Here is a 22,883-nt window from a genome sequence, read left to right as displayed (position 1 = left end):
ACTGTGTGGTTGTGGGTTTGAGTTAGAAGATGCCTCCATGAAGAGAGCATGGTGGAAGGGCCAGAGCTATTGATCTTGAGGAGGTTAGAGCCCTCTAGAGACATGTACAAGCATTGCAAGAGGAGCTTCGTAGAGGAGCAAATATTGTCGTAGATGACAATAGTGAGGATTACAATGAAGAGGAAGTAATGAAAGTTGATGGGGAAGTTCTGAATCTTGTAGAGGAAAGGCTTTTTAGGGCCATTACTAGGTTTGGGAAAAGACCTACAATTGTAGAGGAAAGGTCTAGTAAGAATGACCAGCGCTGAAGAAGCATTCTAGTTTGCCCTACAAGTTGAAGAGAAGCTGAGTAAAAGGTTTGAAGGAAGACAAAGAGGGCATGGTCAAGGAGGAAGGGGAAGCGGTAGATCATCTGGAGGCCACAATGAAACTCAAAAGAAAAATGAAGATGAGGGTACTAGTAGGAACCAGAGGAATGAGGGTTTCAACCGCTCCCGTGATCAAGACTTTGGAAATCAAAGAGGAAGAGGTAGAGGACGTAGAAAAGGAAGAGGAGGCTTTCGTGGTACCTATTTCCATTGCAATGAAGAAGGTCATCGTGCCTTTGAATGCCCTCAATGACAAGGAAGGACAGATAGGAGAGCTGAGGGCCAAGCTAGGGTTTCTCATGTGGATGAGGATGCACAATCATCACATTCAGAGGATGCAGAAAGAGGAGAGACCTTGGTAAATGAAAGAGTCCTACTAAGTGGTGAAAATGAACTAGGAAAATGGAGGAGTTTGTTCCGTACCAGATGCAAGTGTGAGGATAAATGTTGTGATGTGATCATTGATGGTGGTAGCACTGATAACCTAGTATCAGAAGAGATGGTCTCTAAGCTGAAGCTCAAGAGGGAGAAACATCCCCAGCCCTATCGGATTTCTTGGGTAAAAGATGATCATAAGGTCCTGGTAAGTGAACAATGTTTAGTAAAATTCAAAATTGGGAGTTACCATGATGAAGTTCTTTGTGATGTTATTTCGATGGATGTTTGCCATCTATTGTTGGGTAGACCATGGCAGTTTGATAGACATGCAATACATGATGGACATGCAAACACATACTCTCTGACAAAGGATGGAGTTCGCCACAAATTGAAGCCCATGAAAAAGGAAGGTGAAAAGGTATGTAGCAGTGCTAGGATTTGTCTTGTTGAAGGAAGGAAGTTTTTAGATGGCATGAAACATCAGCGTATGTGCTATGCTTTGATTCCTAGGAAAGATAAAGAAGGTAGTAGTGAAATAACATTTGAAGTTTCAAATTTACTAGGAGAATTTGGAGATATTATCTCTGATAATGTTCCAGATGGATTGCCACCAGTAAGGCAAATTAGTCATCCAATAGATCTGATTCCAGGAGCTAGTTTGCCTAACAAGGCTGCTCACAGGATGACTCCTACTGAAACAGAGGAGCTAAATAGACAGGTTCAGGAGCTGTTGAGGAAGGGCTTGATTCGAGAGAGCTTGAGTCCATGTGCAGTACCTGTAGTACTTGTACCAAAGAAGGATGGAGAGTGGAGGATGTGTACAGATTGTCGAGCTATAAATAGGATAACCATCAAGTACCGGTTTCCTTTACCAAGGATGGATGATCTTATGGACTGCTTGAACGGAGCTCAGTACTTCACAAAGATAGATCTGAAGAGTGGCTATCATCAGATATGGATTCGAGAAGGAGATGAGTGGAAAAAAACCTTCAAAACCAAGGAGGGTCTTTATGAGTGGTTAGTCATGCCCTTTGGATTGACGAACGCCCCAAGCACCTTCATGCCTCATGAATGAGGTACTTAAGAAGTTCTTGGGAAAATTTGTTATAGTCTATTTGGATGATATTTTAATTTTCAGCAAGACTTTGGTAGAACATTTACTACATATTCGTAGTGTCCTTGAAAGGCTAAGGGAAGAGAAACTGTTAATTAATCTAAAGAAGTGTGTCTTTGCAAAAAGGGAGTTAGTCTATTTGGGATTTGTTATATCACCTGAAGGTCTCAAAATGGATCCAGAGAAGGTAAAAGCCATCTTGGAATGGCCTACTCCAAGGTCTGCTACTGAGGTAAGATCATTTCATGGTCTGGTTAGTTTTTACAGGAAGTTTATTAAGAATTTCAGTGGCATATGTGCACCTCTAACTGATACAATAAGAGGGGATAGAAAAGAGTTCAAATGGACTGCAGCAGTTGCGAGAAGTTTTGAATTGCTGAAGAAGAAGGTGACTGAACAGCCTATGTTGGCACTTCCAGATTTTAGAAAAGTATTCCAGGTGGATTTTGATGCTAGTGGTAGCGCTATTGGGGCTGTACTAAGCCAAGAAGGTAATCCTATTGCATATTTTAGTGAAAATTTGAATGATGCAAAGAAGAAGTATTCTGTTTATGATCAAGAGTTCTATGCGATAGTTTAGGCCTTAAAGAAATGGAGGCATTATTTATTGCCAAAGGAATTTGTTTTGTATACTGATCATCAGACATTACAGTACCTAAATAGCCAAGGTAAATTGAATCAGAGGCATATGAAGTGGGTAGAATTCTTGCAGAGTTATACATTTGTGTTGAAGCATAGAAGTGGAAAATCTAACAGGGTTGCAGATGCATTAAGTAGGAGATAGCTATTGCTTACAACAATGCAGGTTGAAGTAGTTGGGTTTGATGAACTCAAGAATTTGTACCCCGAGGATCCTGATTTTGCTGAAGCATGGAAAGCTTGTAAAGAACCTGTTGCTATAGATAGAACCAAGTGGTTAGACTATTTGATTCAGGATGGCATGTTGTTCAAAGGTAGTCAATTGTGCATTCCAAGGAGTTCCATGAGGGAAAATCTGATTAAGGAGAAACACAGTGGAGGGATGGCAGGACATTTTGGTCAGGCTAAGACCATTTCCATTCTTAGAGAACAATATTTTTGGCCTCAAATTACATAGGATGTGAAGAAGTTTGTACAGAGTTGCTAGGTTTGTCAAGTTGCCAAGGGGTTTAGTCACAATACTGGCCTATATCAGCCATTGCTTGTTCCATCAAGGCCATGGGAGGACATAAGTATGGATTTTGTTCTTGGATTTCCAAGGACACAAAGGGGTAATGACTCAGTATTCGTGGTGGTTGATAGGTTCTCCAAAATGGCACATTTCATTCCATGCCACAAAACTCATGATGCTGTCCATATTGCAAACTTGTTTTTCAAAGAGGTGGTAAGACTACATGGTCTTCCAAGGAGTATAGTTTCTGACCGAGATACTAAATTTGTGGGGTATTTCTGGAGGACATTGTGGAAGAAGTTGAGAATAGACTTGAAATTTAGTTCCACGCATCACCTACAGACTGATGGCCAAACAAAAGTGGTAAATAGAAGTCTAGGCAATTTGCTGAGATGTTTAGTTGGAGATAAGCCCAAGGGATGGGATTTGATTCTACCATAGGCGGAATTTGCTTATAATAACTCTATAAATAGGAGTACTAGAAAATCACCATTTCAAATTGTATATGGGAATAGCCCAAGGACTGCGCCGGAATTGAGGAAGATAGAACAAGGGGAGAGGACAAGTGCTGAAGCTGAGGAATTTTCTGAACACATCAAGCGTCTACATGAGGAGGTTCAAGCACACATTATCAAGATGAATCAAGAGTATAAAGCTAGGGCTGATCAAAGGAGAAGACATAAGGAATTCCAAGTAGGGGATCTAGTCATGGTGCACTTACGAAAAGAAAGATTTCCAGTTGGTACTTACAACAAGTTGAAAATGAAGAAATGTGGCCCCTGCAAAGTTTTGAAGAAACATAACTCAGGAAATGCATATGAGGTAGAGCTGGCAGATGGTATTCACATTTCTCCCATTTTCAACATTGCAAATTTAACAGAGTATCATGATGATGGTGTAGATGAAGAGCTAGTTTTAGAGCCATGTCCAATTCCTGCTTCTAAGAAGGAGGAGATAGAAGACATTCTAGATCATCGTGTGGGTAGGAGTACCAGAAACAGGCAGTATGAAGAGTATTTGGTCAAATGGAAAGGACGGCCGATTGAGGACTCAACTTGGATTTCAGCAGCTGAGGTTTCCCATTTGGGATTTCCTCTACCATCCATAAAGTGACAGGGTCACTTTTCAATCTACCCTGGGTGTCTGATGCAGGAGCATCCAGAGGTATAAGGGCAATCCTGTGTCACCCAAAAAAAATGTACTTAGACTTAGTTTCTGTTTCATGTCTTTACATTTTTGGATACCCATTTGGCTCAAATAAAGGTTCCAACTCTCATAGTTCAACTATCAGTGCATTTGAAAATCCCGAAAAAATAGGAGCATGCAATTTGGCCATCATTTTGGTGACCTAGAAGGTGTGACTTGGCTAGATGAATGTAATTGAGATTTAGAGCATTCCAGAAAAAGAATCAGGTCAAAAGGCCCCACGGTTTGAAAGTTATTGCAGTTTTTCAGGTTTTGGAGACCTCCTAAGAATGCTTCAAAGTCAGGTTTGGGGCATTAAATGACCTCAAAAAGGGTCAAAAAATTGGGGATGAGTGAAGCTGGTCCATAGGGCTATAGAGCGCTTCGAGAGCTTTCCGAAAATGTAAACGGTTCATCAATCGGAGCTACGGTTCAAAAGTTATGCCTCCCGAAAGTTCGGCTACCGTTTCTGGATTCTTCTAGATTTGCACCGACTTCTAATGTGGCTTTTGGAACCTTCTATTTTGTCGGTGGATGCCTACTAGCACTTTCTAGAATGTACTCCTAGTCCTTAACCCTCCGGGGTCTATTCAAGGAGATTTCTGGCATTGTAAAAGGCAGTTCGGATTGGAGCTTGAGAGGAGGTGCAAAAAGGAGAAATATTCTCTAGATTTATGCTATTGTAAGCCCGTAGGGCATCATTTGAAGTTTATTTTCTCTGCACTGTTTGTACTAGCCTCTTTTCTCAATTAATATAATTTCCCTTTTCTATTGTGTCCATTCTGTTGTTTGGGTTGTGTCCTCATCACAACACTAGATTCACATTGTTAACATTGTTAGCTCTCTAGATATAGTAGAACTTGGTTAATATACCAAAGCTTTGTTAACACTACAACCTTCTTCACTTTTATTGAATAGACAGATAGCCTCTACTATGCTCAGTTTGCACTAGACATAGTCTTTGAAGCTTGATAATGCTATGTAGCTTGGAAAATAGTGTAAATTGAATCAGGTGCTCAGTAGACATTGCATTCTTACTACTTATCTTGGGAGCCACTGAAACACTTGGTTAACATTACAGGATGAATGATAAGCTTGGTAGAAACTATAGAAATTGATAGAAATGTAACCATTTGACTAAGTGTTGAGTCATTGATAGAAAAATTGACCTAAATGTGAACAATTGGTGTAGGTTTTGCCATTTTCTTTTCTTTGGATTGAGGGGCAGGTGGATTTTTAACCTTCCTCTTGGTGACTTTAGTTTTGATAGGTGCTTCCTTGGCACCTTCCTCCATTTCCTCACCCAGACCTTGTGTCAGTTGTAGAGGCTCATCTTCTTCATTTTCATTGTCATCCTCTTATTCATCTGCTTCCTCTTCTTCTGTTGTGCTTGCTTCTTCAGCTCCAAATGTTTTCTTGATCTTTCATATCATTTTGTCTTTCTTCATGACTACCGTGGTAGTCTTAAGATCTATCACCACCCTTGATTTGACAACATCATAGGTTCCAAAATGTTTTGCAGTCTTGACAATTTCCTCTGCAAGTAGAGCTATTATTGCTGTTGAAGCTTGATCAACATCAAGTACATAACCTAGTGGCCTAAGCCATCTAAATCTTAGTATGACTACTTGTATATAAGTGTAATAAATATCCCAAGAAAGAAAATATCATTTTCATGCTACTCAACTAGTGAGACTGGTATCCTTATTCTCTGTTTCATGGACTTCTTGAAGTCCTCAAAATAGCTAGTCATTTGGGCATCAAAATTCTCACCCATCTGCTCAATGAATCCATTTATTTTCTCAAAAATGGTTTTATTTGGATCCCATCTCACCTTGCCTACTGAAGGGAATTATTTCATAATATAGAAAACCATTCAAACCAAAATTGAGCCAAATTTTCATTGAGCTCCCTTAGACTTCCTTATAGCTCCTAGATTCTGATTGATCTGCTATAACATGAGCTTTGCAAGATCATATGTATGATCTTTCTTCACCAATTTATAAGCAACATCTACTACAATACATGGTACACTATTTAGTCTACTTGACTGGTAGAATTTGTGTGATATGACTCTCACAACAAAATCTAGTAGGGATTCTATAATGGTCTCTATTGGCATTCCCCTTTTGTTCCATTTTGAACAAGTATTCTTCTCTATGGGTTCCTTTTTGTCACTCCTCAGGGTATTTGGTTGATCTAGCATTGGAATACTAGTAACCCTATGTACATTTTTCTTTGTAAACTTCACTAGCCCTGTCTCTAACCAAAAAGCTCCATCATGGATTCTACTCAATACAATGCATATCCATTCCATTTTGAAAACAATAGGGAAAACTAGGGCTTTGGTCAGATCCTTCTTCTCAACTATGGATAATTCATCTTTAAGTTTTCCATTTTCATACAGTTTATCAAATGCATTAAAAATCTCCAAATCTCCTATAGCTCCAATTTTACAGTTATAACACTTTTGAACATCTTGAACCATAACAACTTTATCAAGTATTATGGATAGGGCACCAACGACATCATTCTTATAAGAAACTTTAGGAATGGGTCTAAACTCTGGCTGTCTGACTTCATTACTGACTAGTTGAATTTCATGAATTTCCTTCTTCTTATTGGTTTTTGACCTAGATGCCATTGTTTACCAAAATAGGGTTTAAAATTGAATAAACTTTCAAACTCTGTGTAGCTCAGCACTTGAATAAAATACCAATGAATCAATGAACTAGAGTTGACTCATGGTTGAAATTGTTGCAAATCATTGTTTGATCACTGTAGAATCACCTCTTCACTCTGCTTGACTTCACTTCATGTTTGAATGATTCAAAAATGAATGATTTTCACCTTTATTAGGCTAAAAAAACCTAGCATATATTGCACTTGTGATTACAGCTGTACACTCAGCTTCCAAAGATTCTATCAGCTTGACTTCCAAATTAGCATCTACTAACATTTCTTACTCGACATCCACTAAACTGTTCAACTCGAAATATATTGGAGTTTCACTTGGCAACCAAAGATAGCTTGGCATTATCTTTTAACTTTTAACTTGACATCTTTTCTCATGCATATTTCTTCTTTGCAGTACTTCTATGTTTTCTTGGGCTGATGTATGATACATATTTATGTGTATTAGCCCTATGTATCTGTCTTGTGCTTAATTGGATGAGGTGTGACTACTTGACCTCTTGGGTGAAGTGATATCTCCATTTGATCTGTTGCATTTACCTTTCTTCTTCCATGTCTTGTTCATTTGTCCTCTTATTTGTTCAACATCAATCTTCTCTTTTCCTTTGTTGACTTTAGTCTTTGGTGCTTTTGACTTTGTAGGAAAGTTTTTGCTGATATGACTAGTCTTCAAGAAACTAAAACATGTAGTTTGATTTAGCCACTTATTGTAATTTCCCTTGAAATGTGTCCTTATGCAATTTTTAGGAATGTGTCCATACTCTTGACAATAGTAACAGCTATACCTGGTATTGTAATCCAAATTGTAGTGATGTGCATGATTGATTCCTCTTGTAGGTTGATTAGGTGTCCACATAGGCTTTGATCTACATTCAAATGCTCTATGTCCATACTTTTTACAGTTGTAGTAGTGACCTTCAAATTTTGGTGTCCTTGTGATCTTGGTTCTGTAGTCTTGTGTTGAATGTCCTTGCCTTTTGCACTTGTGACAAAAGTTTGCATTTGTAGGCTTATCATGCTAAAGACTATTCTTGCTTCTGCATACATTAAAGGTGTGTCCCTTTTTACCACAAAAATGACAAGTAAGTTTAGGGTTCTTACCTTTTTTTATTCTTTCTTCTGTAGCCTTAGATGATTCTCCTTGTTCAGTGCTAATATAGCCAAGTCCTGAAGTATCATTACTATCCCTTGGTGATTTTAACAATTGGTCAAAGTAGTTGATGGCCTCATTAGGTTTGTTGTAACTTTTTTCTATTTCCTTTTCTCTCCTCAATTCATTCTAAAATTGTTCATTCTACATCTTCAAGGTGGAGATATCAATGTCCTTCATGTTTAATTCATGATGAACATTCATCATTTGGCTTAAGGTGTCTAGCTGCATATTTGAGATCTTTTCAAATTCAATTGTCTTTTCTTCTAGCCTATTGATGAGATTTCTCTTGTCATCTTCTATCATGGCCTTGTCTTCAATAGCTCTTTTCTTTTGTTTAGTTACTTCACAAATAATTATGGCTTGTGATTCTTGTTCAAGCTTAAGTAATCTGATTTCTTCAGCTTGTGGTTTGTTTTTCTCCATTAGTTCTACCATTGCTACATAAAAATCTTTGGAATCTCCATTGGAAAACAATTGTGTGGCTTCAATTTCCTTGTAGTGTATATCATTTTCAGCTATGGCTATCTCCTTCCTTCTTTTAAAGGATTTTCTTAGTTCCTCCCTGGCTTCCTCCACTTTGTGTAGAGCTAGCTGCACATCAATCACCTGATTGTCAATGATCTTCCCAAGTTTTAAGACTTCCATCTTTTGACCTTTTTATCCAAGCTATTAGGCTTCTCCTTGTGAGAACCAATGCTCTGATACCAATTGTTGGAATGTTAAGATGGGAAGAGTACTTCTTGGGGGGGGGGTTGAATCAAAAGTAACCAATTTTTATCCTTTCAAACCCTTATTAACACATAACTGAAAGTAACGCATGCAAAAATATAAGTAAAAATGAAAATGAAAGCATGCATCAACACATAACACAAAGATTTGGTAACCCAGTAACCCTCTAGGAATAAGAAGGTAAATCTGGGGTGGAGATGACACCCACAAAAATCACTACAGCAATCAATATTCAACCACTTCTAATGGTTTTCCCTATGAAAGGCCTACCCTATTAAAGGCTTTACACTATGTCAATAGTTACCTAGTTAGAGGATCTATGAACACTTACATGAAGTGTAACCCTGTTAAAGGATTTACAATAGGTTGTTAAACACACCTAATACATAGGTTTTTCATGACCTTCTCCAAATGTTCTCTTTCCTAGTTGTTAGGCTAATCTATCAACATAGAATTTCAGCATCTAATATAGTTGTGAGAGAGTATTAGAACATTTCACCTAATTGTATGCAATCTCAAATTTCTAGGTTCAGGTACTAAACCAGCTCTTCTTGTTTCGATCCTTACTAGATTTGATCTATGTGTATGTTCCTTGTCTCTTGTTTCTAATCAATTTGATATGAAATTGTTTCTCTATTCCTCTAAGTCTTTACTTCTTCTCACTAAAATTTTGCTATAATCTTCCCATATACTATTCTCGTCCACACATGCAATGGGTTCTTGACCTCCTTATAAGGAATGCAAAAATTGAGGGTTAAGCATGGATCTGATCCATATTGAATCACAAATTCCCACACATACCTTCAATTTTTCTCATTGGTTGCATGCCTTCTCCATTTTTCTGATTGGTTGCATGTAGATTGCATAGGGAATGTAAATGATTCATCCTTATCCTTTTTCTCCTTCAAAATTTGTCTAAGTCAGCTCTAAAAATGGTTTACATCTTAGTTTTTGAAAGCACAAACTCTTATGCTGATCCTGAGTTACTCAACACTCATTACATTACTGATGCTTGGCATGAACTAATTTTTGGATTTCTCAGCATCTATTACTTTCTTGGTTTTCTTGGCACCTATTAGACACTATATTGCTTGGCACATGTATGTTTTGTATTGCTTGGCACATGTACATTTTCTGGATCACTCGACACATGAACATTTCTTGGATCACTCGGAACATGAACATTTCTTGGATCACTTGGCACATACTACATTCTAACTTGCTCGGCACAAACTATGGCTTGACACCTATTAAAATTCTGGCTCAGCATAAATCATGTACTTGACTTATATAGTGAAAATGGTTAAGTGTGTTGACACTCATTTGTCAAGACTATTCTTTTTTATCAACAATTATAATGTTTGAAAGTTAAAGCTATTTTTTAATCAACATGTCAATCAATACCTTGTACATAACTCCATTACAAAATAAGTACTAATTATTTACTAAAATCATAACTTAACATACATTATATCGATTGAAAGCTAAGAACATTCTAAAAAGACCATTTTCATTTCATCAAATTTGGATGAAAAAAAATTTTCGACTACATGGTTGAAGTCAGAAACACACAATAATAAGCCAAAAAAATGTTTATCAGACGTTTCTAGTGTTGACCATGGAGGGTTGGTATTTGAAAAAAAACCAAGCCTGATTGGATACTCGTTCCCAAATTGGATACCCATTCTAAAATTGGATAAGGAATAATTCCAAAAAATAATTAAAGAAAAAATTTAAATTAAAAAAAAAAAAAATTAAAAAATTTAATATTTTAAATTTTTTAATATATATAATAGTTTGACCCCTTTTTAGTTTCCTTAGTATATTTTTAAAAAAAATTTAGGACCCTTAATAATACATATAATGGTTCCAAAGGATCAAAAGAGATCATAGGCTACCCTTTGACACTCTTTGAAACATTCAATACTATAAAACTATTTGCACCAAAACCCTCTAAGATGATAATAGAAAGCCTATCATAACCAAGTAAAAGGAAATGAATATAAACTAAATAGGTCCTCTCCCATAGGATGATGGAAGATGAGACCAAGCTTACGAAAAGGAATACCAAAGTAGATCCTCTAAAGCCAACAAGCCCTAAAACCATACTTGTTCTAAAGAATTAGAACAAGATCCATCTTGGGAAAGTGACAACCAAAGAAGGGAAAACCAAATAAAACCTCCCAACATTGAGAGGGAGGGATGACAACACTAATATGGGGTTTCCCCGAGACACTAGCAACCCAACAACTTCCATCAGCTCATAAGAGCCACACCATACATCTATGGTATCCCTATCATTGGAAACACTAGGAGCACAATTCCCATCTAAATATTGTCACTTGATCTCATCATAACAATCACTACAAGATAAATGGAAGTCATTGAAAGGAATTTTTTAAGCCACCCTATAGTCATCATCCCTCTTCACCACACTAGGCACTTGTTACACCCAAAAAGAAATGCTCTCCACAAACATCTTTAGAAAACTAACCCAAACTACTCAAACCACCATCCATCAGGGTCAACATCCTTAGAATTCCCATAGACATTGATGGATTCACCTACTCTACAAGCCCTAACTTCTCCTAGCCCTCCACTTGTACTACTCTTACAACCACCTTCTCTTTCACCCCATCAAATTTCCGGTTCATGAGTTATCGTATAGAAGTAATATCAAGAGTTTGATATTTTAAAACCACACAAAGACTAATATTTCATATCAAGTTTCATTGGTTTTAAGGTATATGAAAATTTCAATATATCTATATAGATAAAGATATTGTATGCACCCTAAAATGGTTGCCTAGACTATGGGCCCCTATTATTCAATTGATCAAATTTCCTAAATCAATGGTTTCCAATATTTTACTAAATCATTTAAAATAAATTTGCCTAATCAAATTCAATTATTTCATTTCTAAGGTTGATCATTTTATTGTAAGTCTTATTTAATTAAAATAAAATCTCCCTTTTAATTAAATAAAATAAGTCCTCATTTAATTAAAAGAAAACCCCACTTGAAAAAGGAAATTGAATAAATAAAAATTAAACCCACTTGAAAAAGGAAATAAAATAAATAAAAATTAAATAAATATTTTTTTTCCTCTACACTTAAATGCAAATATCTCTAAGAGGGAGTCTTCCTTTTTCCTCTTTCCAGTTTCTTATCAAACACTCCTCTTTTCTCATTGGTGGAATTTTGTCTCACGTGGATCAAACTCTATTATCCCATATTGGTTGTGAGAAGCCTCACACCTCCACATTTTCCTTTATAAGGAACCCTCTCCTTCTCATTTTCATATAGATAAAAATAGATAGAGCAATAGAGAGATATATAAAGAAAATAGCTTGTTGCTATAGTATTGTTATGCTACAAGGTTAGAGAGAAATTTTGGAGAAGGAGCTTGAGCCATTAGGGTTTGGAAATTGGAGCTTCACCAACTTCTCTCTTCTTGTCTTATTTTCTCTTGCATCCATGACTTCCATCATCATCAAGTTTCATCCTTGCATTTTCATATTATCATAGAGTTATATTTATTTTCATAGATTAATATTGCATTTTTATTTCCTTTCATAGATTAGACTTCCTTTCTTGCATTGCTTTGCATTGTTATCATAAAGATTAGTTTGCATCTCCATTTGCATGAATATTACATCTTTGAATCTCTCATTTTATGGTGTACTTTCATAGGCACAAACTAGGTCAAACTAAGGGTCTCCATTACAAACCATTGCACTCCATGAATAGAGAGTTGTGAGCCGCCATTTGAGACCTCATTCTTGAGCAATCTTAGACATAATGATTCATAGAAGTGTGCTTACATTTTAAGCATACAGATATAGATATATATAAATAGATATAGATATAGATATTAAGGAAGCCAAGATAATATTGAGATATGTGAAAGGAATGACACATTTTGGTGTCTTTTACTACTCCTCTAATAAATTCAATTTTGTTTGTTTTAGTTATTCTAATTGGGGAAGCAATTTGGATGATCAAAAGTCTGCATCTGATAATTTTATTTTTTTGGGTTATGATTTAATCACATGGAGCTCAAAGAAGAAAATTATTATTTCCGTCTCTTCTATAGAAGTAGAGTATGATGCAAGCACATTAGGATGCACACAAGCTTTACTCCTTAGAAAACTTCTTGAGGAAATTGGAGAGATACAAGTTGATCCTAAAGAGATTATTTTGTGGCAATGCCATTAAATTAGCTAAGAATCTAGTTCATCAAAGTAGGAAAAATAATCTTTATTTAAAACAACATTTCATCGTACATTTTCCACACACACACACATATGGAATTAAAATATAATAACACAAACGAATAAATGACATATATCTTCATAAATGAAGTTGAAAAAGATTATTTTTTGGCACTAAAAAATTAGATTGCAAGTCATCTCAACATCAAGGGGTAGTGTGAAGAATAATGTTGTTAGAGATCATGCAACTCCAATTTTAATTCCTAAAGCCTCACTTTTATCATGTCAACTATTGTTCTAAGAATCATTGGGTAGTTAGTTTAGAGTTTTCAATTAATCTCATTAAAGAATAAGAATGTGCATTTACATACATAGTTTCATGTTAGTTATTTTACACAAGAATATTTTTCATCTCCAATAGAGAATATTTTGCATGTATATTTGTACAATAATTTTGTAAGTTAATTTAGGATGCTATTAGAAAGATATTTAGTAAAAGTTTCTGCATTAGGAAGTCTACATAGATTGTAGACTTAATAAATGATATATAATTTGCATTGTTTAATGTATGCTATAATAATAAAAATATTTCTTTTCTTCACCAACAAATAGAGAATCATCTATTCAATAATAGAGTTCTATTTACACCCTAGTAATGATTGTAATTATGTCAAATTTCTCCTTACAATTTTGTTATGGAGTCCAATCCTTTATTTCCATGATTCTATCTTTTCTTATTATTCACATCAAAGCCCATACATTTCATTTTACACTTGGAAATTTCTTTCACCATTGTATGTTTCTATTCTTTATGCATAATGAAGCAATAACCACTTCTACCATTCACTCTACATTGTCCTCAATCAATTTGTAAAGAAGTTTTCCAGTCTTTCCATCATACTATGTTGTTGTATATGCACACTTCCCATAGAAATTATTTAAATTTGATTACTTAAACATTCACTTCTATTATTTCACATCACTCTGTTTCTACTCCCATAACCAAAAAAGCATTATACATTCCATTGTTAATTTTCTATTTTCAAGACAATGAGTAATGATAAACCATAATGTTTATATCAGATATGAGTCATAATTACATTTCCTTATTCTATTTATAAATTATATTAACACTGGTATTATTTCTATTCCATTTTTAAGTGTTGGTATGATGAAGAAAATCATAGTAATATGTATGTTATTAACATATTTTCTTTTGTAGAGTGCTTTGATTATTTTGATCTAGAGAGATAATATTTTTCTTGATGTTCCATTAGTCAAAATTTAAGCATTACATTCAAACATTTTTTTGGCTAAAGGTCATAGAACTATAAATTCATTATTGAAATAAAGATGATTACACAAAGTATCAAACCCAAAATAAACTACATATCTCAAATTAAAATATAGTTCACTTGGGGGAGACATGATTCCTGATGTAATTAAGATTGCATATAGCTACACCACCAGTCATTAGGTTCTGTGTAATATAACAAGAAGCTATCAGCTAATGATTCAAAACCTTGACCCTAAATGGAAAGGGATAATTTTCCTTGAACTCAAACTTACTTACATGATATCAACAGCATAGGCTAAGCCTTGAAACTTAGACATTGTCAAAACTGGGTAAAAGCACAAACCTATGTCACCCTTTTGTAAAGGAAAGGGCTAAAAGTATAACTGTTCACCTTCAATAAGATAAAATTGGTATTATTATTTTGAATTTGAAAATGAAGTAAACTAATGAAATGTGTAGAAATGGATGAAGTTTAGGATTATAAAGTTTTAGCTGCTGAAAAATGCTAAAAATTAGGGGTCTAGTTCCCACCACAAAATTATATGGGAATAATATTATTTCCCTTTGATCTCAGACTATGTTATAGATAACATATATAGCTAGAACAAAAAAAATTAAAAATTGGCTTTAGACCTATATTTTCTCTTTTATAATGATTCAAATTTTAACCCACCTGAAATCTATAGTTTTCATCTCTGACCACATTTTTCAAAGGAAAACTATTCTAACTAGGAGAAGAATTATACATTCTTGAAGAGAAATCTCTCCTCTAGAATACTATATAATTTTTTTTTAAATTATATTATTTAATATAATTCTCTTTCTCAAAATTGACATCTTTTTGAGTTTTAAAATATGTGCATATAGAATTTTTTAATTATAATATACTATATCCAATTAAAACACTATAAACTCTATATGAGAATATTCTTAACTCTAAGCTCTATAAAATGGTATTTATATGTTATTAAAAAAATCATTAAAAATAGTAAGAGTTATTGAAATGCCACTTTTTTGAAATAATTTTATTTCTTTAGTAATTGGGTACAAACTAGTGTAAAAAATGCATATCATAGACATTTCCAATTGGAAAAGTGTGAGACCATATATAACATGGCTAGAATGAATTTATCCAGATCATATATTTGAAAAAATTTGATGTTTAGCTAGAAATAGTCAAACTCATTCATTCTAATAAGTCAACCTGAAAGGTCACACAACTTTGTACTTTTAAGCAAATACATAGCACCAAGATGAGCAATCAAGTTTCATAAAGATATAAGCATCAATAAAAAAAAGGGATTGAGGAACTTCGAGAACAATATTCAACAACACTACATACCAATAAAATAAAATAGATCCTAGCAATATTACAGACCAATCTTCTTTGCTAACTTGGTTGGGATAGCTTGTTGCAAACACTTCTCTTTTATCTTGTTTTCATCTAGACTATAAAGTTCTTGATCTTACAAGGCCCCCAAGTTTGACAACCAATCAACAAATAGGCTAGCTTCCCTATAATAGTGGGTAATTTTAAATTCCTCAAATCTTGGTCAAATCTTCCAAACCTCCCCCAGCACATATTGCAACTCTTGATTCACAATCATCTTCATCATCAAAGTTGAAGTTATAATTTGTGAATCACCTTCTATGATCAACCTAGTAATTCACAAGGACAATGCCAACTTCACACCTTCAAGTAATTCTCTTTCCTTTGTTAGGTTGTTAGATCCATCGGGAGTTCTAGAGTTGGATTATTTCAAGACTACACCCATATGATCTCTCACCATAGTGCTGATACCTCACTAACCTGGGTTAGCCTTTGTTGCACCATTAAAATTTAGCTTTGCAAAATGATGCACTAGTTTTTCCCACTTAATAGATTCCTAGACTCATTTTTAGATTGATTCCCAAATAATACTCCTTTTAAAGGACTATTTACCCTTTTCCAATTATTTAAAATGATGATATCTAGTATGTGTAGGATCATGGTCAACCAAACTATGTCCTTAAGTGGTAGTGAAAAACCAACAAATTAGGGTTATGTCAATTTCACACATAATTTTAAAGGTAGTTTTGGACTTTATATAAAAGAGTTGTAGGAAACTAATCTATATGAAATTGAATTTAGTTTATAAACTACAAGGCCTTATCTGAAGAAAAAAATGATTAGTTAAAATTTTGGATTTTAATAAAGTAGTAAAAACATTTTATGACTAAATAAGAAGTGCATGTTTGACCACCTTAATTAATATCAAATGATCATGTTTTTTAATAAGATTCTAGGTATTGTTTTCAGAATTAAAAAAATCCCGTGTGTGACCACCTTAACTAATTCAAAAAATTCAAGATTAAATTTTACTTTTTTTTCCCTTATAGTAGTTGAAGCATAGAATGTGACACATCTTTTGGATTTAAATTATATTATAATGTTTGAAAGCTATAGTTATTTTTCATCAATATGTCAATCCATAGTTTGTATCTAACTCCATTAGAAAATAAGTACTAATTACTTACTGAACTCATAATTTAACAGACATTATATCGATTGAAAGCTAAGAATTTTTTTAAGAAACTGTTCTCATTTCATCAAATTTGGATGAAAAAAAGTCATTAGCTACATGGCTGAAGTTAGAAATGCACAATAATCAGCCAAAAACATGTTTATTGTATGTTTTTAGTGTTTACCATGGAGGGTTGTATCCAAAGAAAAACTAAGCCTAATTGGGTACTCAATAATATTGAGTACTCATTCCCAAATTAGATGCCCATTCCCAAATTAGATACCTATTCTCAAATCAGATACTTGATTTTCGCAATTTATTTTTTAAAAGAAAAATTTTTAAATTAAATAAATTAAACATTTTTTTTTTCAATTTTTATACATAATAGTATGACCCATTTTTAGGATCCTTAGTATATTTTTAAAAAATATTTAGGACACTTAATCATACATATAATGGTTCCAAAGGATCAAAAGCGGCCATAGGGTACCCTTTGACACTCTTTGGCCCATTCAATCACAATATGTGTTCTTATGGGTCCTACAACCCCTAACCATAGAAATGATGTGATCTATTGGCTCAAAAGGGGTTGTAGAAACCTTATGATCCCATTTGACCCATTCGATGACATTAAGTGTGTTTATGAGTCATAGGGTACCCTATTACCCCTTTCAACTCATTTGAACACATGATATATGTTCTTAAGACCCCTAAGATTGTATTTTCTTGTTTAATGGGTCAAAAGGGGTCATAGGGAACTTTATGACCCCATTTGACCCATTCAAACACATAATGTACTTCCCTAGGGGTCGTAGGACCTCTAAGAACATATGTTGTCATATAATGCATCAAAAGGGGTCATAGGGTACTCTATGACCATGCCCTTTTTGACTCATTTGAGAAAATGATATATGCTCGGAGCGGACCTAGCACCTCTAGGAAAGCATGTTCTCATTAAATGAGTCAAAATGTGTCATAGGGCACCCTATTATCCCATTACACCAATTGAGAATGATATATGTCACTAGGGGTCCTAGTATCCCTAAGAATATATGTTGACACATAATGCATTGAAAGGGGGTCATAAGGTTTTCTATGACCCCTTTCGACTCATTTGAATACATGATATGATATCATTTAATGAGTCAAAAAGGGTCATAAGGCACCGTATGACTACATTTGACCCATTCAAATCCATGTTATATCTCCCTAGGGGTTCTAGGACCCTTGTGAGCATATGTTGTCATATAATGGGTCGATAGGGCTCAGAATACATCCTATGACACATTTTGATCCATTCAAGCACATGATGTATGTCCCTAGGGATCCTAGTACCCATAGGAACATACATTGTCACATCTAGGGTTGAAAAGAATCATAGGGTACCTTATGACCCCTTTAAATCCATTCAAATACATCATGTATGTCCCTAGGGGTCCTAGTACACTTATGAAAATATGTTTCCATATAATGTGTTGAAAGGGTTCGTAGGGTACTCTTTGATTCCTTTTGACTCATTCAAACACATGACATATGTTTCTTGATGTTCTAGGACCCATAGGAACATATGTTGTCATTTAATGGGTCAAAATGGATCATAGGGTACCATATAACCACTTTTGATCCATTCAAGCATATAATGTATGTCCCTAGGGGTCCTAGGAGTCCTAAGAATATATGCTATCATATAATAGGTTAAAACAAGTTATAGGGTACTTTGTGACCCCTTTTGACTCATTGAAACATATGAAATATCTAGGACCCCTAGGAACATATGTTGTCATTCAATGGGTCAAAAGAGGTCATCAGACACCATATGACCACATTCAAACACATGATATATGTCCCTAGGTGTCCTAGGAATCCTAGGAAGATAATTTTTCATATAATGGATTGAGAGGGGTCAAAGCATACCATATGACCCCTCTAGTGTTAATCTCATTTTTGGTTTTGACAAGGCAATGACAAAACACTTAGTCATTATCTAGTAGAAAACAATGTGAGCCAAGTGCATAGCATATGTTGAGCATAAACCTCCAAACAATACATGTCGAGTAATATGATTACTTAGTGTTGAGCAGATAGTATGTGCCAAGTCACTCTAGTGCCAAGTAGTCTATACATGTCGAGTGATTTAGGTGCCAAGTAACAATAAGTGTTGAGCTATACAAAAGTCAAATTACAACATTCAGAGTAGAGTGAAGGCCGAGCATCAGAGCCTATTGATGTCAAGTGAATAGTTTTTAGTAGAGATGGTTGTTATGGAAAAAAACTTCTATGTAAACCATTTTTGGCCAACATAAACATGAAATTTTGATATTAAAGTATAAGGATCCAATCATATTACTCATCCCTATGCAATGCATGCAACCAATTAGATTAAGGGAAGCATTAAGTGGCAATAAGGATCAACCATAGTTTTTTATTATGACTTGGCCCATCTCCATCAATGCCTATTTGAGGAGGTAAAATGATAAATAGTGCATGGGTATGCAACGAGACAAATGCTAAAAATATAGAGAGTATTCATGGTGGCTGTGATTGCTATGATAGATTTATACATTGTAAAATTAGTTTAAGGAGAACATAATGAAGTAGTGAAAGGATAGAGGAGAGATCTCTAATTAGGAGGATCAATTTTTAAATAGTAAAGAGGAGATCTAACATTAAGCAACAAGGTGCTAATTGATGGATTAGGTGTTGGATCATTCTAATAGGTGATACAGATTAAATCTCTTACCATAGTACTCCTAACAAACTATTATAAATCTCTTAATAGAGTTCTTACATAGTTGTGAGCTTGAAATCCTTTGGTTAAGGTGAGACCTAACTATCTTGTAAGCCTTTAATAGGGAAGACCCCTCACAAGGTAGATCATAGTTTATGATAAAAAAATTGTATCCATAATAGGTCACACTTTACAATTGTAGTAGTGAAGATTTGTGGGTGTCATCCCCACCCCAGTTTTACCTTCTCCCTAGAGGGTTTATGGTTAAAAAAAATCTTATGTGTTATGTGTTGAATTACCTTATGCTATGGATGTGATGTATGGTTCGTTATTTCAGTTTACATACAAAGTTATGAAATGGATGTATGGTGAAATGTTTTAAGGTTAAAAGTTTTAAGTGTTGATTCACCTCCCCCCACCCCTTAGAACTTACTTTCTCATTGGTATTTCAAAAAATTGGTATCAGAGCTTTGTTCTCTACAAATGAAAGTTTGGCAGGGAGGTAAGATCTTGAAGATGGAAGTTTGCAAGTTTGGAAAGACCATTGAGAACTAGAATATTGAAATATAATGCCCTAAGTGAAAAGGTTAGGAATCTAAATATAGAACAAGAAGCACAATCAATACTACTGTATGAGACAACTGATCTAAAAAACAAAGTTGAAGAAGACAAAATACTACTAGGTAATAGACTTGAGGAGAAGACATCCAATGTACAAAAGCTTACAAGCATGCAATTGGATACAATGAATCAACATATGATTGCAAATCAAGAACTAAATGGGAAAGGCATTGAGCTTACAACTTTGGAAACATAGAATACACTACTGCAAAATGAATTGAAGACTAATAAAGAAAAGATTAACATGGCTAGTGAAGCCATTAAGTACTTTTAAAAACTGATGGAAGCACCAAGATCAAACAATAACACTATTGGTTTGGGATATTCTACTTCTGAGTAAGGATAATCATCTAGGAGTGGTGAACAAAGGAAAAATAAGAGAAAGAACATCAAGCCCACTTGTCATCACTATGGAAAATTGGGTCACACAACAAATGTCTATAGGAGCAACACTAGAAATCAAAACCCTAAGAAAAAATTCAAGGGAAATTGTCATAACTACAAGTAGCAAGAACATCAGGCACATGAATGTAGAGACAAAGATCACCAACACTTAGAGAATAGAAGGTTATTGTTACAACTATTAGAAATATCGACACAAGGCATATGAACTTAGATTCAAATCCAAGTGGACATCAAACAAATAGACAAAAGTACACCATAATGGAAATTCTTATGTTTGGGATTATAATACAAGGTATAGTTTTTACTATTGCCAATAATATGGTCATATCCCTGAAAATTGCAATAGGACACACTTTAGAGGTAACTACAATAGATGGTTAAATGAGATTGTATGCTTTAGTTCTCTTAAAATAGGTCATGTCAACATAAATTGTCCAACTTGATCATCTCCACTAAGCAATGAATTTATCAAAGGTAAAAGAATGGTTGATGCTAAACAGGTAAACATGCAGATGAAAAAGACATGGAGAAAGAAGGAAGATTGCAACACATCAAGTTTAGATAAGATCACATTATCCAATGGATTAGGTGATCATATCATCCCCAACTAGGCAATCAAAGCTTTGTGTGGAACTGATATTTGAAATATAACATTATGCATTAGTTCCAAATATCTAAGATCTAAAAATATTATATCTGCATGAATTAAGATGCAATTAAGAAGTTAGAAGCAAGATTTATTCTATAGATATTTTATTTTCTATGTTGTTGCCAAGCATGGAGATAATCACAGTTGCAATAGAGCATGAATGGAATTATAGTTGTTTCTAAGCTCACTATGTTAGTTGAGCATATTGAACATCTTATGATAGCTGAGCATGTTGAAAGTCCAAAGATAGTTGAGTTTATAGTTGTATAAGCAATGAGAAATTAATGTTGAATTTGAAGGGTCCTATAGTCAATTTTTGACTCATTTGCACCTACCAGAGTTTGAAGAGCACAAAGGTGATTAGCAAAAGGAGATTCAAGTATTTGCAAACCAAATTCAATAGCTACTCAACACCATTTTGTAGATTCAAAAGGTATCTAGCTTGTGCTAAGTTGTTTCATTTGCAAACCCTAGTGAGTAAAAAATGACAGCCAACTCTTTAGCAACACCTAGGAAAGAGGGGAAGGAAGTTTTCAATGTGCAATTAATTAGCAATGATGTTAGGAAACTCCCATTTCATGAAATTCTTGAGATTGTGTATAAGGGAGATCCGTCAAGTGTGTTATCCATGATACCACCAAAAGTGTTCATGATTCAGCATGTATGATTTTGATACACCTATAAAGTAGGAGGAGTAGGAGACATGGAGATTAGGGATATCTATAGCAAGCTATGTGAGAATGAAGTGCTGAAGGAGGAAAATAAAACTTTGGAGAGATATGTGTTGATGCATTTCATAGATTTTCCTCAGGTTCTTAAAACTGAATGGATTAAGATCATTTTGACCATAATACATAATAACTAGCTATGGTTAGAGAATGGCACAATAAAAATTTCAAAGAGAATCATACACAAAGTGATAGGTAATCCTACTCTTGACTAACCATAGAGTATGAGAAGCAATGCAAAGGACATTATTGAAAATAACATTGGAGCAATGTGGAATAAAAGAGGAATGTCAATTGATGCAATTTCAGATCCTATGGTAGCCTTTGTGGTTAGACTTATAGAACAAAAATTCTTTCATTCAAGCTGACTAAATAGTGTATCCCTCATGGAAATTGACCTAGGCTATAAAATTGTAAAGTGAGACCACTCTTATGACCTAGTCGAGTTATAGCTTCAACAAATCTCAAAGAATTTGGAAGCCATTAGGAAGGCCAAAAGTGCATCATGTAAGTTTGGCTCATTGATTATTTACATATTATTTGATGAAGGGTGCTCCCCTTAATACCATAAACACATAATAGAAACAAAGAAACAACAACAAATGCAAGAACAAAATATGGATGTCTTATTTGCATTGTAAATAAAAAATTACATAATTCACAAGTGCAATATGATAACCCACATGGACACCTTTATTATAGTACTCTACAAGACTAAGCTGTGAACTACAACCTAGAGTTGTCCTAGACAATGTTTAGGCCTTTCATAAATAGGAAATTTTATGCTGCCAAGAAGATTCTAGAGACTGGAACTTAATACCTAGGGCTGATAGACCCTAACAAAACATATAAAGTCACCTGAATATGTCCTTGACAATTATTTTATAAATTTTGGGTAGCCCAACTTTGGAAGGCCATAACTCTTGAACCATTGCTCTAATTGGCTATTAAACCGCTTTTTGGAA

Source organism: Cupressus sempervirens, chromosome 1 (assembly GCF_028749045.1).
Source record: "Cupressus sempervirens isolate cs-2001-9-10 chromosome 1, ASM2874904v1, whole genome shotgun sequence".
Classification (NCBI taxonomy): Eukaryota; Viridiplantae; Streptophyta; class Pinopsida; order Cupressales; family Cupressaceae; genus Cupressus; species Cupressus sempervirens.
This window is presented reverse-complemented; position numbering follows the sequence as displayed.